This window comes from Tyto alba, unplaced genomic scaffold (genome assembly GCF_018691265.1).
Source record: "Tyto alba isolate M040663 unplaced genomic scaffold, T.alba_DEE_v4.0 Super-Scaffold_10, whole genome shotgun sequence".
In the NCBI taxonomy this organism is placed as follows: Eukaryota; Metazoa; Chordata; class Aves; order Strigiformes; family Tytonidae; genus Tyto; species Tyto alba.
The window spans coordinates 7,873,674-7,901,077 of record NW_024881262.1 but is presented as its reverse complement, the minus strand read 5'-3'; the positions used below and the strand labels follow the sequence as shown (position 1 = coordinate 7,901,077).

The 27,404-nt window shown below is 33.6% G+C and overlaps 1 protein-coding gene across 1 annotated transcript in view; it reads right to left on the bottom strand.

The window, feature by feature from the left end:
* The window catches only part of NAALADL2 (N-acetylated alpha-linked acidic dipeptidase like 2), a 406,653-nt gene that overhangs the window by 169,694 nt on the left and 209,555 nt on the right, over positions 1–27,404 (bottom strand). The gene's annotated exons all lie outside the window — the stretch shown is intronic.

Sequence of the window (27,404 nt, the reverse complement as noted above, 5' to 3'; positions counted from 1 at the left end):
TGCTGCATTAATAATAGAGCAGTATTAGTTTTGAAATATTTGAAGTGAATGGCTCATTAATTTTTCACCTTAAGCTTAATAGAAATTTGACAAACAGTTTTATGCTGAGAATAGATACTCCAAGCAGGACTTCACAGGACATGATGAGAATAAATTAGAGCATAAGAGACAGAATAAAGTGCGTTTGGTCAAATAAGATGGTTCTGTTATTCAACTGCCTGAAGTGAACAGTTAATTCAATATTTTTCTGTGAAAGAGGTATTCTTCCTTTTACGCATTCCCAGCATATCTTCTGCACTGCCCTTTGTCAACAGTTGATCTTGTATTAACCATGACAAAAACAAGATGTAGAAACTGACACATTGTAGACATTTACATTATTTGCACTTTGAACTGGTATACAGCTTACCTCCCAGCTTTTCTGATACACTCAACAGCTGTTAGACTTCCACTGGTTCTCATGAAGCTAGTCACAATGATTTCTTTATACTTCCCTGCAAAATGAGTTTACCTGTGGTTTTTCTAACCACATGCCCCGATTGAATGGGGCTGTGTGGTGCATACTACAGAGAGGCTCCACCAGCTGACTGGTGGCTCTCGGTACTAAATCCACATTCCTACTGTTAATTATAATAATTCTGCTATGCGGCAACTATTTTGTTACATCTTCTACTGCAGCTGCTTGCAATACTGTCCATGAGCAGCATTTTTAAGACAGACGTGACTCTTCCTACTTAAAAAGCAGCCGTCAATTAAGCCTTCACACTATCAATTAATACTGCTAGACAAGACATGCACTGTCAAATACGTGCATTACACATCAGGATTTGAGGTTTCTTGCTGCTGTTTTTGCACATTGCTCTTCCAATGAATAGTTCCACAAAGTAACACCTTTTCCCAAGACCAATCTTACTGATTCCTATATAATTTTCAATGGCACTATTAGTATGAGTATAGTCATACTCATACGAAATTGCAGGATTTGGTTCAAGCAGATTCTTAGAATACAGATCCCATCTAACCTCTGATATAAAATGTACCCATCTGCTAAACCTCAGAAAGTCACTGACATATTTTTTTTCCTTCCTAAATTCTCTCTTTGAACACAGGAAGAAAAATAAACTGATTCCGTCTGTCACTTCTTGTAAATGGATACAGTGAGAATGCTGATCCAGAAAAACTGATGCAGTTCTCCAAGCACTTATGAACAGTAAATTCTAGGAAAGCCCCACATCTGCTCAGTGTTTGGACTTTGAATGTCTGATACATGTTTTTCTGCATATGAAGACAAATGGAGAGCTCTTCCTCCAGCTCTGTAAAGCAAATAAAATGTTGCTGATCGCCCTATGGTGATGGATAAAGAGACTTCGTAAAAATACTTTAAAAAAAATTCCATATTCTCATGGTGTCAAGAGTTAATGAAAAGATATCACACCACCTGTGATAAACTTGCAAGAGTTTATCAGATTTAAAATCTCTTTAAACAGTTTTCTGTTGTCCTTAAAAATAAAACTAGAAATTCTATAGCTGTTATGGGAAGAAAATATACAAGTAGAACGCGCTCTCATCTTTTTCCCTCCCTCTCAAGGAAATGTGCTTAACCAATATGAAAGAGAAAAAAAAGTCACTCCCCTGACTCTTAGTGCAAGTCACTCTTGTCTTAATGCCTAACTAAGGTTAACAATACTGTCAGCCTTGTTTCTTCTTAAGATAAAGTGAATAAAAACCAACACATTTATTTTGTAAAAGCAAAACTGTTTTGACACACTGATGCAAAACCATCTCATTAATCCCCTTGTTTTCTTATAAAAATATTTAATAAAATGCAAGAACAATGAAAAAAAACACAAACCCCAAAACTTTTCACAATACTCTCACCATTTTGAATCCCGCTTTCCACTTAGCTTGTTACAGTGGCCAATCAATAAACTGACATAGAAGTGGCCAAAATAGAGCAAAATTACATAACACTTCTATATCAATTGACATGAAACTAAGATTTTTAATTTTTATGTAACCTATAATTACATAATCACTACGTCGTAAAAAGGAACGAACAATTCTTCCACATATTAAAAATAGTTAAAACATATTCTTATGTCCTAGTAACAACGGATTGTAACAGGGCAGAGAGGACAAGGTAACTGTCAGTTTTTCCTGTGTTAGCAAATACTCATCTCACTACTGGACTGAAAGAAACTCTCCACTGATAGACAGCCCTTTGGGCCATGTGGCATACAAACTACTATCCATCCCTTTGACAGTGATGGTAGATACTCAAAAGGGTTGACAGAAGACAGAATGGGTTACAAGACAGAAAATAAATAGCCCCCAATACCTTAAAAGTAAGCTTTTTAAAAAAAATCCAATAATCATAGATTTCACTTTCTGCACAATTTGCATGCATACCAAATTCAAATTAGCATCTTCAAAACTTCGGTATTTAGTTTGGGATCCTATTTGAGGTATTCCTGATAGGAAAACATCTGCTTAGCATGTCCTACCTTCATTAAATTTAACAACATAGGTCCTTCATACTGTAAGGGTATACGTGGGGAAATAATCAGTGCTAAAATAGTTGGAAACACTCAAAAAACCATCACGCAAAAAACTAACCACAAACTGCTGCAACCATGTTATCTGAGTCTCAAAGTGGAGAAGTATCTCTAAGGACTACAAAAATAAATATTGCAATACTTACTTAAACTTTAAAACTTTGCACCAAATTATTGTCTCAAACATAATATAAAATATTTTTGCAACAAATCTACTGTTAACTGATATTTTGTCTTTTCCTAAAATATGTGGAGGTACTAATGAAATGGAATTCAGCTAAACTGCTTGAAGTGATTGCTTTAATGTTCAGAATTACTGCATAATCCAAAATACTAAGTATCAGACATACACTTGGATAATTTTTTAAAAATCTTTCTCTTGGAGTAAAGCTACTTCATGAATCCAGTATTTGCAAGTCCATGTTTGAAATGTATCTATTTGTTGCTCCCAGAAAATGTATTTTGCAGACTGTTAACTATACGATGTTCTTGAACTGGGATCTGGAGGGAAGCACGTATGTATGTGTGCGTGGATGTGGGAACACAAATCAAACTAAGCTGGACAGAAGTGGCTTTTAAAACTGAAATATTATAGAACAGTTTGAAACCAAGTGCCAAACACATTATGGAATTTGTTACCAGCTTCATTCAAAATACACACTATAGTCTGTTTCTGGGAGCCACGTGGGTCCATCCCATCTGCCTATACACCCTGGGTCAAGTACAGCCCTAGTTCAAGTTTACTCCCTTGACTATGGTTGTGGTACAGATGAATTCAGCCTGCTCTGTTGAAAAGGACAGAGAAAACATCATTGGATTCCACATTCTGCTACTGCAAGGTTGACTCATTCCCTTAAATATTTTTGAAAGAAAGAATTTTGAAAATACCAATTTTTATGAGAGTAAGGTACTATTTAAGTGACATGAAACCTATTCCATAACTCAAGTTTTATAATATAGTTCATAGACACACATTTAGCCTTGAATATAAGCACTTTACATTTGCTTCCATAATGCTTTTTACCTCCAGGGTAAATGACATTCCTTTTTAAAAAGGAAGTTAAAATACTCTGATTTTATCACTGCCTTTTCCAACCTGCAGTGCCATGTTCCAGCCAGACCTTACATAGTTTCTGATACTGGTTTCCTTTTCCTGTCTGGTATCAGCCCACAGTGAGAAAAACGGCAATGATGATAATGCAGCAGCTCTTGTATTCTAGGTGGGCAAGCAGCTTTTCTCTAGTTTATGGCTAGTTATAGCAATCGGCTGGCCATTCTCTCTCCCATGCTTTTTGAAGAAGATGTAAGGATGAGAACAGGGAATAACTGGTATCAGTCATCTTACTTTATGCTTGCCCAGCAGAACCAAAAATCTCTTTCCCCCCTGCAGAAAGGATCCAGGTAGCCACCAAGTATGGGTATCCTGCTCAACAGTGGGACCATTAAGTCACACTAGCAGATAAAACAGAAAGCACCTCCTGTATGAATTATGTTTCCTGTTAACCACTTCAAGAAATAAGCAGCTTCCGGCACGCTCAAGACTTAATGGGCTGGTCTTATAGCTTGTTCCCTCATGAAATAAACCTTGGTTTTCTACACTGATGATGGCCACTATAGACAAAACAAACAACAAACATGGAAATGAGACACCGATACAGATTTCCTTCCATTCAGTGATGATCAAGACTACAAACAACAAATTAACTGTCTTGTTTTAGGTGAAATATGTTTGCAGCAGCCAGAATATACATCAGGTTACATATGCCATCATTGTTCTGGTTACAAACAAGCATGGAGTTCTGTTTACCCACAATAATGAGATTTATTGTTATTAAAAATAATAAAAGCCCTATAACACTCTACAAGGAATGGAATGGAAATAGAAAATCTCTAAGAAAACACTGGAAGTGACAGGTTTAAGATACCAATTATTTTGTTTATAGCATGTAGTGAACACTGCAATGACTCAGATTCACGTGCTGTCTGTATATATTTGGTGGACAAAATCAAATAAAATTGCCTATGTTATCTGTGGTACAATATGCTTTTCTTACAATAATATATATCTCTGATTTATTCTTCCATATTTGCTTGAAATCAGAGAAAATCACATTTTGGCTTCAGTTTGATGATATATGGGGTCATCCAAGGGTTTGAAGTCTCCCCCTTTTCCCACAGCTGGTTACTTATTCCTTTCTCCTCACTGCAGTGCCATTAATTGTGCAGTACAACAGTTTCAGTGGCCATACTATGAACCAGCAAACTTTCTTGAAGTTCTTTAAAGCTAGATAAGTTTCCCAACCCATATCAGCAGCAGTGCTGTTAACAGATAAATCAGCAGAGTAGGAGGTAAATGGGGTGGCAAGAATTCTTCCAGTTCCTCCCAAACCCCTGCATTGTCAAACCACAATTACAGAGGATGCTCCTGTCCTCTAGGACACAAAGTGACTGCTCCTTGGCACAGAATAACACTTAAATATGCGCATCAATTCAAAAGTTACTTACAGCTTTTTAAAAAAAAAACAAAAAAAAACAAAAAATCTTTATAGTTTCAATTTTCTCTCTGGTTCTTATTTAAAAAAAAAAAAAAAAAAAAACCAGCTTGTGTTTTGATTTGTAAGGGACCACCACGTCACCCTAAATTTTAAAAATCAGAGCCCGATAACATAATCCTCATACAGAAAAAAAAATATTACCATTTTAGGGTCTGGTTTATAAAGGAACTAACTAGTAAATCTATCATAATCATGCAAGAGTTGAGTAATGATGGATCAGAAATAAGACATTAATTACAGGTCACATCCTAATGGACAGATGCCCACATACACACAACTATGTCATCAGAATCAAAAGCAACAAGAATCCTCTTGTCAGCCCAAGGACTAATTTAAGTACTGAATCACAGCATATACACTGAATTAGCCTTTCACATACATTTTTGGCTCCTTCCTGCAAGGGTTATAGCAAACCAACAATATGTCTACATTGTCCATATATAAAAAATGCTGGCTTACATATGCTCTGTTGACTCAGACCTCAATAAGGACTACTCTTCAGTTGATATTTTGTAACATTTCTGGATGAGGTGTTTACTTTTGTTCTGTAAGAATACTCTAATTTAAAGTAACAACTCTAGGCATGTTGCATTCTGGTATTAAGGCGCACATTTTTTTTTTTTCCTCCTTTTTTGACTCTATACTATGCTAATGAATGTCAAATCAGGATGACCTAGATTGCATTCTCTTCCAATTCTGCACAGCTCAGTAGCTCCCCCCAGCCCCATTTGTTTTCTGATCAGCAAAATATTTCTGAAGTTCTTCGTTCATAACTGTAGATATTAGCATTTCACTCATTAAAAAACAAAACAAAACAAAACAATTCCTTATTTCCTTTTTTGACTGCCATCTGTTAAGCTTCTCCTCAGAGGAATTAGCAAGTATCCATGTTGGATCTCTGAACTACAAATATGCTATCATCTGCAAAATTTATGAAAATAATCCCCATTGGAAAAGATAATAGTCTTATATAAAATTACCAGAGAATAATGAAATATAAACAGAGGGCATTGTCCAGATATGATATGAACGCTGCTTGTGGCCCCTAAATAAACAGAGCACTCTGGACAATGTCAGAACTATAGAAGAGTTGAGCTTGGAAGGGACTTACGGAGATTGTTGAAGGACAAGTCACCTGCTCAAAGCAGAGTCGACTAGAGCAGGTTGCCCGGGACATTGGCCAGTGGGGTTCCGAGCATTTCCATGCATGGAAATGACACATCCTCTCTGGGCAACCTCTTCCAGTGTTTGACCACCTTCACCATAAAATAGCTTTCCTTATGCTTCAGGGGAATTACCTATATTTCAGTTTCCTCCTCCTTTCTCTGAATACTACTGGAGAATAATAACATTGTTGCAGCTTTTTTTTTGGCATTACAGGATAATTCAAGAAAACAGTTTATAAACACGAAAGCCTCTAACATTCTGTCTGAAAATAATACAAAATTAATATGTTATCTTCTGTTTAGCAGGTGACACTGTAACATCAAAATAATAAGGAAGTTACAGTATTAATTTTATTAGTATGATTTTAATGTCAAAAATGTTCTAAGAGAAGAAAAATCTACTAATAATGCATGTCTATTAATACAAAGTGTATTAATACCATTTAAATTTGGAGCATGCCACTGGAAGTGCAGTGATGATCATTTTCAAGTTAAATTCTGACACAAAGGCATATAAGTAGTTAAAAAAACCAACCAAACAAAAACCCCAACTCTATCTGGTTGCATCTTGTTCTAAAGGGCTTGCACCCAATTCAAAAGAAGTATGCTTAAATCCAGAGAAAAACAATCAGTGTTTTTAAAAAGCCAGATTGCAATCGAAGTGTTCCAAGTTCTGAGTTCATCTTTAATTTATTAATCTTTCACCTGCAAGATTAGATACATCAGATATATTTGGTCATGTTCCAGTAATAATTTGATTACAATTACCAAAGAAAACAAAAACGTCCTGTCAGGTCAAGCTCAAATGACAGCTTTTTAGAATGAAGCTATAGGTATTCTCAAGATCCTTAATCCTGTTTATAGTGGAGAAAGAGCTGTGCTCTTAAAATCCTAAAATTCTGAAACTATGGAAATCCGTGTAACACTTACTGGATCATTTCTTGGATTATAGACCAGAGATAAATAAACAATAACCCATCTGCAGTGTTCCTTAGAGATATAAACACTGGTATTTAATTTACTTAATAATTTGCTTATGTATTTGCAATGTTTTATTACGTTCATGCTGACTACTGCTGTATTCAGTTTCAGAAGGCTATTACAAACACCCATGAGAACTGGATTTTATTTTGCACACAAGAGCACACCGTATGTGAACATTCATTCACAACTCTGAATGGAGTCATTGGCCCTAAATGATTCCTCAACCACCTCCTGTAAGAAGCTTTGCATCCTCATTGAGGTAACCTAAACAACTGAGCTTGTGTTACCTGAGATGAGCATGCAAAATAAATTGTTTTGTTGAAATAGCAGAGTTGAGGAGCTGGTTAATGTTTAGGTTAAAGCCCCTGAAACTCAAGGACAATCTGAGTCAGGAAGATCTGAACCAAGGAAATTTGAAACAAAAAAGAAAATTAGGTAACACTTAAAAAATATCTTCTTGTTAAAGAAATGTAGAGTAGCAGCACCATTTCAGAATATCATATTTAAGGCCTTGTTTTAAATTGTAAGTCAGTGATAAATTCCTACATATATCTTTGAAAAATGCTACTTTGGATTATTTTTCAAAGTAAATACTTAAGAACAACAGCTCCACAAATATAATGGAGATTATTAACCAATATATCAAAATTCTGCAGAAAAAAATAATATTATAATCTGAACTATTAATTAAAACTAATTAAATAAGAAGTGCCCTTTTCAATCATCCAATGTTTTGAAATTTATTTCAAATGTTAGTGATAATTTGATGTTTGTCTTCTCTGAATTACAGTAACACCTCACTGATGCATATTACATTTCTCTGTACAATAAATTTCCTAGTGAATTCAAAGGCGCCTTCTCAAATATAAAACAATGTGTAATCAAATCTCCCATACCATGCTACTTCCAGTTACAGCTTATATTTCCACAGCTGTAAATTACTGCATTGTGTCTTTGCACTTTAGAAAAAAAAACCTTTACTCTTTGTTTTGAAATGAACATTCTTTCCCCTGAAGTTATCATGCAGTCACTACTTTCTTGAGATTTTGGTTGGTTGGTTGGTTGGTTTGGTTTTTCTTTTGTTTCTGTTTTTTGAGGGTTTTTTTGTGGTTTTTAGTATTTTTGGCTAGTTTATATTGACTTATAAACTAATGTATTCACTGGCAGTAACCTGTTAGTGAAGTTTTGTGATCTCAGGTTCTTAAAAAGAGAATGATCTGAAAAAGACCAAACAAAGTAAGAGAACAGAACAACTTGGAAAGACAAAAAGAAAATATAGTGGTAGTATAATGAAAAATGAATGTGAAAAACAGTAGAAACTTTAAAGAACAAAACTAAAGTATTGAAAAATAGATATCTGTCTCATTATCTAAGAAAAGGCACAAAGCATATTCTTCTAATGGTCCCTCAAAGCTCCAGGAGAATTAACTTGATAATGCACATACAACTATCATTACACATTCTACTCTGTTCCACAGTTAACTTCTTAAAATTAGATGGCAATACTTTCCATGATTTTTTTAAACATTAAAATTGGTGATCCTCAAAAACAATTTCTAAAAATTCTTTATAGTTAGAAATATTTTATATTCTTATTGGAAATATTATTAAATATTTTACCTGCAGTAAAACTACTAAACTACTAAATTGGTGAACCCAAAGGTTATCAATCTCAGTCGCTTTGATTTTGAAAGGCATCAGTGTAACTGCATTACCCTAAAGTAGCTTTCAGTGGCTCATTTTCCCCTGAGAATCTCAATGTATAACTACATTATCCCTTTATTCCTCCCTTCTAAGTAATCAGTGTGGCACATCAATTTCTCTGCCCCTAAAAGCTGGTACTGGTACTAGGTGCTGAAATATTTAAGTTAGTAGATATATTTAATCAGAAGAACAAATGTAACAATGAAACCCCCACTATCTTCTCTTCAAAGGACTTCAAAACTCTTTAATTTAGCTTTAATCGTGTACTAAAATTTTCTGCCTATACACATGGTATTTTGTTGAAACACTACATTTCAAAAGCAAAATAGAAGCAGAGAAGTTCCATACATTTTTCTGATTCTCTTAGGCAGGCTTAAAGCATTGTTTATAACTAACATATACATGTTAACCTTACTAATTTTCAGTCTCTTCTCCTTTTAAAAGAAATAAAAAGGCAAGAATCTCTACAGGTCCCTCAAAGAACATACTCTTTTGAGCTCATTTCTCACTGCAAGATTAGAAGGACACTGTAGCATTGAACTGTCCTTTATTACTTTCTATGGTGTTAAATGAGGAGATATTGCTCAGGACATAGGCAAATCAAGAAATACATTATTTTCTTTTCTATTTTTACAGCGAAGAACATAGGTTAGAAGAATCCCAAAGAACAGTGGAGGAGAAGAAATCAATACATATATAGTTCCACTTTGACTGTTACTCTGAAGTTGAATGAATTTTAAATGACACCTAGACGCATATAGAATATATACAGACTGACATAAATGCCTAAGCAAATTTATTCTTCTGAGCAGTTGCACCTCAACTAAACCACTGAACAAAAGGCAAGTCTCTAATTTTGTTGTTTTAAGAAGAGTGGTACTGGAAGAGAATATAATAATACACTAGGGGAAGTGATCCAGATTTGCCACTACTTTCCTGCAAGTACCAGCAAAAAGCTTGCATCAAGTAAATTGTTTTCACAAGCTGAAATTGCAATGGGCCAGACTGTCCTCCTCCTTAAAACCATGCAGGTCCATGGAAGAAACATTAATCAAACTATCTATAAAAACTGTACCAGGAAGAAGAGCTGTTTATGCTACAGGTCAGTATAAAGCACAACATCCCTTATTTCATTTTTTCATGAATGTTACAGATATTTGCAATGGTGGTATCTTGAAGACTTTATAAATGTGAGAAGTGCTGATAAACATTTTCTCTTGCAATGGTTTACTGGTAAAATTTACTTTCCTGTTTGGAGACTACCACTGTCTCTGAAGATGGGACCTTCAGGTTTCAAAGATCCACAGCATCCACATCTATTATGCCAACTCTTGAAATGTCTGAAGTTAGATATACAGAAACACCCACGAATCCTAAAAGTACATGGGACTCAGAACTGAGTGTGTGTTTGAGTGTGTCTGGATCTTACGGTAAAATCCCTTCATACAGGCTTCTGGTTCAATAACTAAGACAGTGCAATGGCACAGTTACCTAAATAGACTTCATTATGGCTTACAAAAACATGCACATGTACGCACACCCATCCACCCAAACCCCATGTCACATGAAACAGAGAAACTTCCAGCTGCCATTGACAGTGACTGCTCCAGGCCAAGAAGCATCATAGTCATGTTTCTGGAGAGCATATTCTGGGCGAATTAATCTTACTTATAAAGTAGAGCTAACAAGCTCTGACATGCTGTTGTACTAACATGAGCCTCACTCACAATTTTTGCAAAGGGAAAGTTATAGCATTACTCTCCTCCATCACTTAATCACTATTGTAAAATTCATTCAGCAGTTATTTCAAAATATGCTTGATAATCTAGCCCTCAGTGTTGCCTCTATTCTGATTCTACTACTTCACTGTCACAATTCGGTTCCACGGATTTTTTGCCTGAAGTTGCACAAGACTGGTAGGCTATCACCACAACTTTACAGTAGCTAATAGATGCTCTTGACTCCATCATATTGATAGGCAAAAGTACAAATAAATATACAGAAATATGGTTAAAAGAAATGAAGAAATACAAAGAACACGTTGAGTATTATAACATGGGTTAAAGTGGTTATTTTAATAAAATGAATGTGTCGCAAATAATCATCACTTCCATGTTATTTAATTTCCTTCTCAGCACTGGTAGAAATAAACAGATGCCACATTTGTAAATTCCATTGGCACTGTTCCATTAAAGTGACACTTGATGTGTTACTTGACTGCCTCTACAATATGTAACATCAGTCTTTATTCTCACAGGTACTGTATTTCATGCAAGTGTGGAAACAAGCATTTGCAGTTTTATAATAACCTATTTCCTGCCAATAGTGTTGTAAGAAAGTTTCAATTTGTCCTCAAGTATCTGTTTTCTGCTCAGAAAAAAATATTTATAGCCACTCACAGATCAAATATTATTTTCCCATGCACTCACTGAAGACAACATTTCATTCTCAAACATTGTATTCTGCATGAGAGCACTCAAATCAGTGAGACAGAACTGACTGAAGAGTATAGTTGTCCAGCGGTGTTCATTATAAGGCCAAAATTCAAGTATTCCTTAACATGATTTCAGGTCACCAATTCAAAATTCCATTTTACTGCCTGTTCAACTGTAGTAAACAAGTCTAATATTTAATAAATAGCAAATTAGAGGACAAAAACATGACTTTAGACTATAGATAGAGCTGATCTTTTTTACTGTGCTTTTGCCTCATGTGTGGCACAAACATCAATAAAATAATTATGTGGAAAAGATATTAAATGCTGTGAAACAAGCAAAAATTTAGTACATGAAAAAGCACAAACTATTACTTTTGTTACTACTCTATTTTAACTAAAATTAAATTATATTCAATTTTGGTTTAATATGGTTAAGCAGTTCTAAGTCCTGTTAACCTCTAAAAATGAACGGAAAATGTAGCTCAAGACTAAGCATGGAATGTACATTTGAAAGATGTTCCATTACTTTCTTGACAATCACAGTCATCTCAGCCATTAGTGCTGAGTACATAGACACAAAGCTAGCTGCTGAGAAGATGCTAAATGCATTTTAATTAAGTAGATGTGTATATAAAAGGCTGTTCATTCTGTTTGCACTGATTTAATAGGAAACACGGAATGAAGGAAATGTATCCCTTTAAAAAAATCTGGTCCCTTACTTGATTCAGTTCTCACAAAAATCCGATCTTATGAGTGGCAGTTGAAAAAGCAGCACTGATTCTTCAGCAGTGTTAAAGGGCCAAGAGGAAACACAGGAAAAGGAAACCTGAAAAAATCAATCACCTAAATTATTTAATATAGTAATATGAATTTGCTACAGGCTATTACCTATCTTCCTTACAGAATTCTCTTGTACATATAATTAGATAGTACAGGACCTGTATTGATGCAACTTCAAGTATCTATAAACCTATGTAACTTAATCACAAAATTAGATTTTGACTTATGTATGCAAACTTGATTAAATAATAATCTTCCCATCAGAGCTTATTGTGCAGAATAAAGTATTGCCTCATATTAACTGGGCTAATTATGCTTCCTTTAAAATCTGTTCAATAATTTTCTGTCTCCTACTGTAAGTAAATATTTCAATTTTTGTTTGTTAAGCTCTAGCTTAAGTCCCCAAGAAAAATAGGCAGAAACAAATCTATTTAAAAACTAGTGAAAAATGTTCTATTTTTCTACCACTGGTTGGAAGCGTGCTCATTAGTGTCAGTTCCCTATATTCTGGCTACTGAATTTTAAATTAAACATTTTTCTTCTGTTCCTAGAAAGTCTTAAAGTCCTTCATACTGATGTGGTCTTTGACTCTGCATGTAATTGTATTTTTCAAGCTGTAACCAAAAATGTATTTTTTTAAGAATAGCTATCTCATGTCCAGGATTGATATTTTAAAGTCATTCCATTTAGATCAAAAGCTTCTTAAAACCATCATTGCACTGTTTCTCACAAGTCTGGAAAAAAATCATTTTTTAGAGAAGTATGTGACAAACACAGTGTGTGTGGAATTTGCATTAGGTACCTCAGTACCCAAAAGTCTGTATTTTTCATTAAGTATTTCCAGAGAGGCTTCATCAGGCCAAAGAAGGAAACGAAACTGTGTTTGTTTCACACACATTAAACTCTGTACTCAGAGCAGCTTCTGAAGGACACGACTGGTGTGAAATACCACAGGGAAAGCACAAAGTCTATACTGAGTCTTCCTTAGCCCATTTCTTAACCATAAACACACTGAGATATCAGGTTGGCAGATGCAACCATTCTATATGGAACACACATGGAATTAATAAGCTGAAGGTATTTGTTTAAAATACAAAATACTAGAACTACTCATTCAGAGGCACTGCAGAAGTACTAATGATAATCAAGATCTAATGCATTTCCGGCATATATATTAAAATTAATGATGAGCTTGATGGCATAATTATTTGGCTTGGATTATGTACAAAGTCAGTCTTGCAATTACAATTGGATTGTTCTGCCTTAAAATTTCACAGAAATATTTCAGATAAACAGTGTACATGTATCTTGAAATATTAAGAGGAAATTAAACTACAACTGCAGTATGGATTAATTATTGTGACATTACTCTTCTTCAAACTGCTCTGTCAATTCTTTAAAAATGCATATTTTTTTAAAAATTAAGGATAATATACAATATAATGTTAAAGAATTAAGTCACACTTTGCCTTTGCAAAAAGTAAAGATGTTTCTTCCGGGACAAGTACTGATATTAAATAAGTTCTGAGAAATTTCTTGTCAAATCATAGGTTGATTACTCTAATTACCTCAATAATTATTCATAATTCAGTATACAAATCATTAGATTCATCAAACTCTAAAGGAATATGATTACAATTAAATTTCTGACAATAACCAACAGTAATCTACATGTGCTAAGAGTAAAGCTGTGCCAACATGCATTAGAATTGACCTACCCATAATTATGACAGTGACTTAAAGAACATAAAGCTAAAGTGATTAAAAAGACAAACAAACAAACAAACAAACACCGAAATTGCAAAGTTTTCAATTTTCCTGAAAATACGCAAGAGTTTGGATTCAGTATAGCAACCCTGAAAATCCTCAATTAAACAAAAAGCAATATATATCTATTTACTGCTCTGCTCAGGTTCCTTATGCATATGTGATATTATTAAAAACTGTAAGAAATGTGGAGGATTCAGACTAAAATCGAGAAAAATTCTCAATCTGGTCAAAAGACTAAATATTTTTCTGTTTGGGATTTATCCAGCAGTTGTGAAATTAATGGCAACCCTCAGCGAGTGCTTTCATGCATAATCAGACTTTAAGCTCCAATTTTCTTCTGATTCTATGACAAAAGGTTATAATATTTATTTGATTTTTCATTACTTACATTACACACTTTTATTACTGTCAAGAACTTTGAGAGCTTCCAAAGGAAAACATAATAAAATGTTAGCAAACTCTATTAAAAAATCACATACATTTAAGTATTTACACACAGTAAGATATTTTTCACCACAAGGGTTCTGAAAATCTTCAATTTTCAATAAACATATCCAGAACAAGATAGGAATTCTGGTACCCATCAATCCAAGACTTGTAGCTTGTAAAGTGCATTTGTAAAGTGCACATTCTAAATTGTGAAGTAACCAATTGAACAAAAGGCACACGGTAAATTCAGTGGTCGTTGAACTATGCAATATGCACTAAACTACACACTAAGCATGATCAAAAGAGAATTGAAAGGCTGATGTCAATATAATTTAAAACACAGGAAAAATCAGATTGGCAAAGGATTATTTCTCTGGAAAGTAGTCAAGAACAAGATTTACATACACTACATACATACAAAAATGTCACTTCACTAATGGTCAAATATATGCATATTAACATCCAATCTTAATCTCAAATCACTGTGTGGTCATTTTTAGTATCTGAGAACTAGAATGTCCCTGGCAAACAAAAAAACCCTAAAAGGCAAGTTTTTATATAGTCTACAGCAATGTTAACCTTGTTCTTGAAAATTAAATGGGAAAAAAAAAAAAAAAAAGCCAAAAAGCCCCACAACACCAAAAAAAAAAAAAATCCCCAGAAATCCAACCTGTTTAGATAAATTACTTATCTGCAAAATCATCTATAACAAGGCCAGGACTTTAGAAAGAATGTCAAGAAGATATATATGGATCAATGTCATCAGAAGGCAAAGCTGCAAGCTGGAACTTGGCACTTAACCCAATTCATGTGTGCTCTGCTCCTGCCATGGCTATATTACAAAGCTATGTAAGCAGAAAGAGAATCCCAAATGACTTCTGGTAATGTTGTAATCAATAGTACTCCAGCAGCTGGGGAGCTCAGACTTCAATGGAACTCTGCATTTAGAATCTAATACGAATGATTAGTATGCAGTTCACCTATATTAATTTGTAAAATAAGTTCTGAAAGGTGTCTGTAACTATACTTAGGATGTTCAGATAAAGAAATTGGGTATGCCAGGTAAGATGTCACATTTAGTGATTAAGGTTTAGGAATGCACTATGGGAAGAGGGAGTCCTATATGCCTTGCAACTGTTGCTAGAACCTGTCTTAACATAAACATATTGTCACACTCTACATTCATATGAATGAGTTCTTAAGTAAGATCCAGAGTTGAGTCAAGCTTAGTTATTTGACAGACTGGCTAATAGAAAACATACTGACAATGGAGACTTTTCTACATATTTATACCTTTTCCAGTTCAAAGTCTAATCTAAAAGCTCTCTTAAAAGCAATTTATTCAAGTAAAGAGGGTGGAAAATGTTGTCAAAGCTTTTACAGTGGTAAACATTCTGTAAGAACAGAATTCAAGATTTCAAAAGTGGTGCAAGTTTTCAATTCATTTAACTTCAAAGACAAATCACTCAATCCTACTTAAATTGTGTAACAATCCTTTCTCTTGCGGTGTTTTCAAATCAGAAGGAACTTTTTAAAAAATAAATAAATAAACATTGAAGTTTACTTATAATATGTAACCTCCCTGTAATATCTAATGTTTCTTACATGTCACTTAAGTAATATTTTCCTATGTTACCCCATAGTAAGATTTATTTCCCTGTTCATCCCTCTTATACTGGGAGGCTGTCAAGCCCTCAGAGTTTCAAGCCAAAGTCTATCAATAATCCATAGTCCTGTGCTTACTTCAGGAGGAGCCAATGACATGTAAACTTAAAAGATAATTATTACTGAGCATCTGACCCCAAACATAAACAATCTGCTATGCGTTAAGATAGGTAATCTTTCTTTTCCAGGCAATACTGTACAATGTTGTGTTACAAGAGCTATATAATTTGAATGTATGTTTACAGTCACAGGATCAGATCATTTACTACTATAAACTACCACATTTTTACTGCAGCTAATTTACACCTGCTTATGACTGAACAAATAGTCACGATAACACTCTCAGGTCAAGATTCTGAAAATGCATCTGAAGTATAGTTTTTAGCCTAAGATATTTTGAGGAATGCTTGATTTCAAAAAGCATTTTAACCTTCGATGAAATAAGGTCTCAAAAAATGAATTTCTGAAAATGATACTGAATCATTGATCGTATTTCAAAACCTTGAGTTAAATATCTATATGTGGTACTCAATGTGTAGGTAATTACTCTGAGGTTGACATTCAGACATGAACTTCATCATACTTTCAAAATAATTAATTCTGGGGAACTATAATACTATGCTAAGTACTTTTGGTACATTAAAAGCCACCTTCTCAGGTTGTTTTTAAATGTCAGGTTAAATGAATCAAGCTGGATTTGTTAATTATTTTGCAATACTATGCACAGTGGTGTGTTGGTATTGTCTACAATAAATATATGTGGGTTTTTTAAGCAGGACTTAAAGCAATCAAGTGCTAACCTGCAATGATAAAATGCTATCTCCTACATTACTTGTGCTCATTATTAGGATGAATCATCAAAAAATTGCTATGTTCTTTCTGTTTTTTCCAATGTAAAGGTACTGAAACATACAGGACTTGGATAAATAGAATTTAGTTGCACACATCATTTTGTGTTCAATCTTTCTTAAAGATCTTCACAGGGCAATGTGTTCTAAAGTTCAAACACTCAGAAGATGCCGAAGCTTCCATTATGCACTCAATTATTAATATAAAATAGCAAATGCTGCTGATATTGAAACTAACTTTTTTGTTCCTAAGAGAAATGAAATAACGTTTCTCAAATACCAAAATTGTTACATACTAATATCCTCACTGCTCCTTTTGTGGTCAAGAGTTATAATATGTTTTTCATAAATAGACAGGGTTACTTAGTGGATAGTTTAAAGATAACAAACAGTTGCAACGGCTAAATGGGAACATGGAAATGTCAGGTGTTCAAATATATTCTAAGATGACCAAACAATGTTAATGTCTACAGCTGCTCCTTCCTAAAGCAAGGGATACAGTTTATCTTGCACCAGCATACCCCCACTACCAGGTATAACATAACCCTAACATGGCAATGATAATTCCTGGTTTCACATACCACAAAAGGCAGATGTGATTCCCTTTATTCCATTACTTTAGTTCATAATTTCAGAATAAAACATACAATTTACTAAAAAGCAATTGAGAAATATTTTCTGCATTTAACAAAGAAATCAGAAGTATAAAACACAAGCTACTTGGATATTAACAGAATTACAGCTCTTTCATTAGAAAATAATAAATTATATAAAAATTATCTTTTTATGAAAAATAAATATATGTATATATGTAATATGTATTTGGAATATACTTCAGCTCTAGAATGGCATTAACTCTTCAAAACAGGAATAATACTCATTGAGTATAAAAGTCAGCGTAGATTAAAGTAGCAGGTATAGCAGGGAAAACTTGCTAGTTCTACAGAGAATCTTACTGACAACAGAAGATTCTCTTTCTAATAACTGTGGGACTTAGTCTACAATAAATAACAAGTAATGGACAATAAATAGCAAAATGTCGTTCATAATGACAGACTATAATGAGCCTTTCTTTGCCAATGTCTTCAAAATGCTTACTGGAAAAAGTTTTAAACACGTATAAGTAAGCAGTATAAGGAAGGGCAGAATTCAGGTGAAATTTTGCCTACTCAAACAGAGACTAATTTAGACAGCAGTCTTTTAGCCAGGTCTTCTAGATTGCTATTCCTTCTTGTAGCAATACTGCAGAGCCCCCCAAGGAGTGGATGGATGAATATAGTCTGAAATATTTTACATCACTAGCAGTGAATTATGTGTGTATCAAAAATAAGTCAACTATAGATAAAACAGTGTTTGAGTATTAGAGTAAAAAACAAAACCAAATATATTGCAACACTATGTTTATCAACAATCTTTTTGAAGGGGAAAGACTGAGTTCCTTCTGAATTTCAGTGGGATTTTACTAAATATTACCAGTTAGTATGAAAATAGGAAATAGTATCTAATCCAAAAAGGAAGACAGACTCTGTATAATAGAGAAAAAAATATAAGTAGAGGTAATGACAGCAGAGAAGGATGTGTGGACATGCACTGGCAAATTGTATTAATTCCCAAACATGCAACTTCAAAACATTTTCTGAAATGCTGTTTGCACCAGCTATACAGATGTGACATTTTTTGTCTCTATTAACTTGACCTTGCAGTTACTCTGAGGTGGAAAACTCTGACTGAATTCTGACCCTAAAGTCAAGTGAAAACTCCTAAAAACTTTAAAATAGCCTGAACTTTACACTGTATCTCCAGTCCTAGCAACCTCTCCATTATTTTTATCCTATAAAAAGGATTGACAGGTGTTCACTGATATTTTTACTCCGCTGATGAAACTTTGTTGACTAAGAAATTAAAGTCCTTTTCATTTTTCATTAAATACAATGATATAGCCTTTGAAAATACTGTTCATATGTAACACAGTTTTTTTTCCAGCCATAATCTGGAAGAAGGAGCATATAGTCTCATGTCTATTTGGAACAGAAGGCTTCAATCTTCAGTATCTATTTGGGATATTTGAAAACACAAAACAGTTTTCCAGTGAGACTCTAAGAAATTAAATGTATCATAAAAATTAAAAGGACTTCTGGTAAACACTTCACCCCTTCTAAAGTGGAAATTTTTGCCCTAAACATTGTTTGGAACAGAAGGTAAGAAATATCAGGGTATAAAATTAACACTCTTGATCTAGCTTCCTAGATAGAATTTGTAGAGATTTGAAGGAGTCAATTCTGTTATCTTTTGAGTGAAGTAGTAATGAACATCAAAGATTACGGTGTGAAACAAAAACAAAAGAACACTGAGTTCTCAATACTATGGTGGTACAAATATACAGAAAAGCACATGCCACTGACATGCTGTAACATTTATCTCAACCAGGCAACCATATAGGACTCAACCTACTTTAGGTAGTTAAAAGATAAAGTACTTTGATAATGAAGAGATAATTTTTTTTTTGTTGTCTAGGTGTTTCCTAATATGTATAACTCAAAGTATGTCTAATTATCCAGTCATTTCAAACACCACATGTAATGGTGATGACATACTGACACTGTAAAGAATTCCATTGAGTAATCTGCACAGTGTACAATAGAGACAGTATTTTGTCCTCAAAAAGAAAAAAAAAACATCAAAATGGCATTTTTAATTTTCAAAGCAAAATTTTTTTTCATAAACAACCACTGTCAGACTGGAAAAGTAAAAACTGACAAGTTAAAGCATTTTAAAGCCTCCAAGAATATATAATAAGGTACTGAGAACTAAAGAGAGATAGAGAGGTAGGTTATTTAAAAGAAGTGCTGCCCTGTCCTTAGAGTAAGGATACATTTAGGAATCAGTGCTAAACAAAGAAAGTACTTAATTCTCTCAGCTTTGAAGAATGGGCCTGATGCTACACCACTGAAGGGTATAGCAGGCCAGGATTTCTATACCTGTTGTTCTGTTATGTCACAGTCAATTAAAAGATGCCCAGGGAAGAGTTTGAGAGCATGAGAAAAAGAAAATATGCTTCCCAGAAGAAATTCTGTGTCAAAGTAGCACCTTTCTTCTGAAGACTCTTGAACATCTATTTATGAAGATCTATATTTATTCCTTCAGGCCACTAAAGCCTTAATCAAAGAACACCCAGAGGTTCCACTTATAGTTTATCACCATAGAGCTGAAAGGGAAATAATACACTGAATTCTTTTTTAAGACCACTTTAATTTGAAAAAGGAATATATCACATATGTGCAGAACTCTGGCAGTATATCTTTGTTTTCAGTTCATTTGGGGAGACAATAGTATATCCATAAATTAATTGAAAGTAAAATTACTTATTAACTATGTGCTATACTATAAAGATTATAGTACTGCATACTGCAGAAAAATACTTGATAATGAAGTCTAGATTTTTACCTTGAAGTTTGTATAACTGAAATTTTTCAATTGTTTTTCTTCATTTGACATTTAAGAGAATATACTTAGTTTTGAATACCTACAATTATTAGGTACCCCCATAAAATGGTTACATTTATTTTCTGCAGTTACAGATATTTCAATGTATTTTCAACCTACTGAAAGCACCTCTTGTACATGAGAGAAGGACAGTCCAATTTTATAATTCAAAACTGATCACAGCAAAATTAAGGAGATGCTTATCTTGGGCACTGATATTACTACTTTATTCCATATTTTTTTAGATACTTATAATACCTTTCTAAGATTAGAGGAATGTGGGCTAATAGGTGGGAGTTAAGAGCATACCAATATCCACCATCAACAAAAATCTGTTGACAGACTATGCAATCATAACTGCAGTTATTTAATTAAAAATTATTTATAAGCCACATAAGGGAAAAGCTGAAAGCTTCGAAAAAGATTTCATTTAATGAACCAAGTACATGACTTCAACAAGGCAATCTCCCTTACGATAACTCAGCTGTGTTCCTTGGAAAGAAAAATGAAACCTTTTTAGAGTACCATAGGTATTAAAATATAGATGAAATTCTACAAGATGGAACATGAACTGTTTTATCAATAATATTGTATACTAAGAGCTTGAGTGAGTATCTACAAATATTTTGCATTTTCTTTAAGAAATTTTGTCAAATTGGAATTTTCCCATTAGAATTTTATTTTTATTTTATTATCTCAACTTGAAATACAGACATACAAGGAATTCTGTCTGTGGGAACCATCTTGGACGCCCTAAGAAACCTGCTGAAAACTGCTGTTAAGATTAAGCTTTAAGCAACATTTAATTTAAATTTTACATACAAAGAGTTTTAAGGAAGTAATTTCAAAATATGTAATGAAGTACAATAAAAATGGTATTTTAAGTAACAGATTAGATTCATGGGTTTTTCATTTTAGGACTGTTAAAATATGAACTTGAAAAAGTATTTTGTGCCACGGTAGTAAAAATAGCTTTTGTTCTTTGCTTTTATCTTGGAAGATTAACTGTAGATAAAATAGTAGGAGAAAGCCATAAGAGATCTGCTTTTAATGTTTTATTTTATTTCTTCCCTTAAGAAGCAAATTTTTAAAGGATCTGTAAACCAGGACAGAAGAAGGAATCATTGCCCAAGGTGGTAAGGCAGATAAAGCAAAGCACAACCAAGGGGATAGACCAGATGAAAATGAAATACCACACGGCATCTCCAGTGAGGTCATAAGAAACATGCAAAGTTGGTTATGGGATAATTTAACTATTGACACTGGTTAAGTTGAAATCTGGCATTGAAAAATAATACCTAAAAAATCCAAACTTTAAAATAAATTAGTCAGAGGTGATGGAGTTTCCTCTAATTTTAAATACTTAATTATTCCTACATGAACTGAAACTCGGGTACTTGTTGCCATTAAATGAAGTCACACATTTTACAACTGATTCTAAAATTTAATATAATAAATTTAATCAAAATGATCTTAACCTTAAACTAGCTTTCACCATTGTCATGACTGAACTGTAAATATATTAAAAACATTTATTAATTATCAAGTTTACTAGTACAGTAAACTAAGACAGGACTTGTAGTACTATCAGACAATAATATCCTGAAAAACTAGTACATTCCTAACTCTACCCTTACGTTAAATCTTAACAGAAACAAAAATACGTAGACGTGTTTTTGAAGGGCATCTTTTAAATAGCATTATTGAATGTAAAAGAAGTATCCAAGTATATATAAACCCTCTGTTTTCCAAACAGAATTTGCAACTGTACCCTCCACCTTACTTGTATATAAGTTTTTATCCTGAAAGTAACTATGCAGTATGAATCACCTACATGAGGTACATTCACAGCTCAGTTATTCAAGCACACAAAGTCTCAGCTGGAGTATTTTTATAATTGTTATCCCTCACACTAAAATATCCAGCAGTCAGGTAAAACATAAGAGTCAAAGGAATTGAAAAAGATGGGGAGAATGTAATCTATAGCAAGCATTTAACTGTTGGAACGTTTAAGTTTTCTTACGAACACAGAAATAAAAGACACTAGAAGATAATTCAAAGAAAAATACTGATGGAAGCATAAGAAAAGCATACCATCAGTAGAACATTCAAATCACTGGCCTGATATTCTCAGCCCTGACATTTTGCCTGACATGTCTGAAACAACTGAAGCCTTCCTGCCACAGGTGACAGGCATTTCCTTCCTCTCTTTAGTCAAAGTGTCAGAGATGCCTTGTGAATTGAACTTATTTTCTAGAGGAGCGCAGTCAGTCTCTGTCTGCAATTAGAACATAACAACCTCTAGTTGAGAACAATTTACTGAATAAAGCTTAGTTTTTGCAAATTACACATGCAAGATGTTGAGCAGCCACCAACCTCAATCAGATCAATGGACTGAAGAGTCATCAGCATTTTTTAGGAAGTACTCCATAACAATTAGAGCATCATTATCAATATTGAGAAGACAATGTTGAAAGGTATTATTAGAAGCTGCAACATCTATTGCCTTCAACACACTCATTTTAGAAGTGACTTTTCCTACAGAGTCAGATACAAAGCACAGTAACAAGGAAGGTAGAACCTGAAACAGAAGGAGGCAAATTTGCTATACACTAAATAGATCTGAGCTCTAATTACCCATTTGTGCTCCTAGCCATCTAATTGGCCTCACAGTCAAATCACCAGAGGCACAACTACTCAAATTAGAAGCCACATCCAGTAAGAGATACAATGTATGGGCACAATTACAATTACAAGAAAGGTAATTCGGCTGCAAAAGTGCTCCTTCAAGCCTTAAAACACACCGGATATTGCTTGGCAAATCCTACTAATGCAGTTCAGTAGAAGCTCAACATACACAATCCTTTCCCTCACTGAAACTGAAGACCATAGACTCTTTCTTCTACCTTATTTAAGACTGGATATATGAAAAAAATCCATCATGTTCTAGCTAAAGGGAAATCCACGCTTTTCATATATGGAACAGAAACAAGCGGACACCAAAATCTAGTCCAGTACACATTAGTGCCTTTGGTCTGTATGTGGACGTTCTACAAATATTTATTTAAACACGCAGTTTCTTTTATTCCTTCTGCTTTATTCTACTCCTTTTGCAGGCTAAGAATTCAACATGAGTTTAAATTCAGCCTCACAAATGACAGGTACAACACATGTTTGAGTTTGAGGTGATTTATATTATAATAATTACTAAAATATTAAACCACTCCAGTTTTGAAACTGTAAACATATTAAGTAAGTTATAACCAACAAACTTGTAATGATATCTGTGTCATGAGGACATCTTTCAGCCACTCTGTCTACCTTGGCTATTAGGTCCTCAAATCCATATTTTAAGATAAATGATCTAATTCTTTAACTTGGTTTAATTAATCAGATAAACTATTATTGTAATTTCTACCAAAAGTAAAATTTCCACTAAAAGTGAAAAACCCCAAACTTCAAAGACCACGTTGAAGTCCCGTCTTTGCAGTTGCTTGGTGCATAAGCATCACTAAGAAACAGCTATACTATCATGATAGCCTATTCTTACCATTCTTTATCATACTGGAATTCTATGAAATATAATTTGTATAAGAAATAGATAAATAGGAGATAGACCCGTTCATGAACTAAAGAAATTACAAAAAATGACAAAATCCTTTTTAATGTAATGAAGCAGACTGAAGAGAAGACTAGTCGTGACTGCAAAAAGGATACAATAACAACAGGCAGGACATTATAATAAAAGGGATATCCTTTAGCAAATATCATGTGCATCCAGATTATCGACATAATCAAACCTGCATTATCATCAAAGTGCCAAAACACCTATGGCTTAGTTATGCTCAGATTTTTCTTGAGGAAGCAAGTATGAAATTCTTACTAGGACCAAAAAAATAATGAGTATACCATTAAAATGTAATTATGCTATAAATAATTTTAATGCATCAAAAATTCAATAGGATGGTACATGAAAACACATATATTAATATTTGTAAATATACATGTAAAGATATAAATTTCTTTCAGTAGCTTTTTAAAATAACTTATAACTGGTCAAATTAGACAATTTTAATGAAGTACATTGTGAACAGCACTCATCAAGAGTTTATTTTTGTTTTGGACAACTGCACCATTCAGATATTAATACAGGCTTTTTTTGCATAAACTATATTTTCAGAGGCCAACAAATGGTTACCAAGGCATAATGCATGCTCATTCGAAGTTCTAATCCGAATTACATATTATAATATTGTACTGTTGTTATGTCTTTTCATCAATGTAAAATAATGTTCAGAAATTCGTAAATGATGAACAACTGATGTCACTCAGAAGAAAAGTGCAGTTTTGATAACTTCGTTTATGAAAAGCTTGTCAGAGGAAAACATATGAAGAAGACTGCAAAAGGAATTAACACTTTTGTGGGAATTACTCTGCCGATAAGGGAAAGAGCCAGACCAGGAGACAACTGTTAACATTACAGAACAGCAGTTTGTCTTCATCTTGAAAAGGTATTTTGAAGAGTTTCTAGAAAGCTTGAAGAGACTCTGAATCACAGTTCAAGCCTCATTTTGAACATTTTGAATGTGCCCCTAAGTTCTCTCTTGTCAACCAGTCATCAAACATCACTATCAATTCCATTTTTGACAGGTACATACAATACCTAACTTCAGTGTGTCTTTTCCCCCACCATCTGACTGATTTAACCTGCAGGGAAATGCTTGATTCATCTTGTCAAAGGACAAAGCGATTAAAAAACTTGCCTTCGATCGTATAGTTTTAAAAAAGTCACCTAGTAACTAAGTTTGCCCAGTCTAATGGCCAACAAATGCAAAAGATATCTCCCTGTAAATCTACTGAAGTCACCCTAAACAGGAGATTGAACATTTCTATCTTCCACAGGAACGCTCCCAGTCTACAAAGAATTCCATCTGAACATCATCAGTCTGAACATCACCAGGTACCTTGAGAGAATGTTCTGGGGGTTGGTTTAGCCCTAGACCACCTACCATAATTTTACTCTTCAAACAATTCAGGCTGCAGGAGGAATGAAGCTGTTTTGTACCAGAGGACTTCATAAAGCATTTCTAAAGGCTTTCCTGGGGATATGATTATTTTTATAATATTATTTTTATAATAAAATTTTATTTTTACAATAAAATCCCTTTCTTCTGTTCAGGAATTCTGAATCTCAGCATTTGTTCTTTAAACATGTGACTGTCAATAAGTCGGCATTGTTCTAACTTGTGAGAACAATGATATTAAGAAGTCAATAATTGTCCAAAATAGCCTTTTTTTTTTTTTTTTCTTTCTTGCAAGGCTTCCTAGATAAACTGTGTATGTAATACACACCAATTTTCTACTCAGATTATCTGTCATCCATTTAATTTTTTTTTTAAAGAAACTAAGAAAACATAATTATAACAATCTAATTCTTCAGTGATTCTTCAGATGATTCGTTAATATATTTGACTTTCAATATTTTAACTTCATTTTGATTCTTAACATGCAAATCAGAACACTGCAATAATCAGCAGTTATATGGACTTCTTTAAAAATCAGTCTTCCAAAATTATTATTTATTAATTTCTATAACTACTTAATATCACAATGCTTTCTTTTAGTTATTGTTGATTAACAACACACTGAAGCAAATCATGTGAAACCTGGAAGAATAATGAAATTATAGCTGCATAAACAAAAATAAAAAGCTCTGTTTCCAGTATTACTCAGTAAAGAAATGCAAATGCCAAAGGTAAAACTTTCAGAGGTATTAATGACTAAAATAGCAAGGACGTTAAGAGAATGCTGGAACCCTTCTGGGGATCTTATCTCAAGCAAAGAGAGCTATTCTGAATGTTTCCAGATGTGCTTTTAAGATATTTCTATCTAGATTTAGCCTTTTTCCTCTGCAGATAGGATTCTCTGGTAGCAATGCATTTGTAGTTCTGCCTGTTGAAGTACTAGCTAAAACAAAAAAAGTTTTATTGGGATTTCTTTTTGTCCTGTATACTGGTTATGATCTACAGAAAAGGACAGTGGAGAAGTAATTTTGCAGAATACTGTCCTATAATATGTCTGGCAAAACAGTGTATTGTTCTCATATGTGATGAATGAATCAGACCATCTGAGTAGCCATCATATTATAAAAAAATAAAAACTTGTTTTCTTCTAGCTGATGGTTGTGACCTCTATTTTGACACCACATATTCTCACTCTTCAGAATAGTAAGCAGATTACGCACAGATAAATTACAGATATTAAAAATAAAGCATGTTGAATGAAGCATCATTATTAGGATATATAGAAAGGTTTCTTCTACTAGAGAAAAAAAAAAAAACAAAAAAACAAAAAACAAACCACAAATCCATCACTTGAAAGAAATCAGGAAGGAAAAAAAAAAGAAAAAAGAAAAATACTGAAGCACCAACATCAGCCTGAAAAACATCAAAAAGCCAGAAATATCAGTACTAAAGCTACTTGGAAACTTTGTCAAAATGTGTCTTAGTAAAAAAATCACAGATTAATTGAAACACAAGAAAGGTAAACAAATAACTCTCCAAATGAGCAAATTGCTCATGGGTTAAATAACTCATTTTCCAAAAAACATTTTCTGTGAAATTTTCTGGACTACAAGACTATGGGTAATTGGCTAGATAAAAGTCTTTTTTGATTTCCCATAAGCATTCTGAGCATTTTTCATCACTAAATTTTTTTTAAAATGTTGGTATATACTGAAATTACCATTACCAGCTTAACTGTAATTACTGTATTGACTCCTATATAATTTCAATGATCTCCTCGATTATTCAAATTTAATGTAAAAAGTATGAAATATTGAAATAATGTGTTTTTTAAAGTTGAAAAAAAAAGATACAGCAACATCCTTTTGAAGGGACACTAGCTCCACGCAATACTATTAATAGGCTGCATGCAGGAATCAGCTTTCTGAAACATTAGAGTTCTTAACAATTCTTTTGTTGTCATGCCAATAGGACCTGACCACTATGTTGCTCAATCTTACAAGC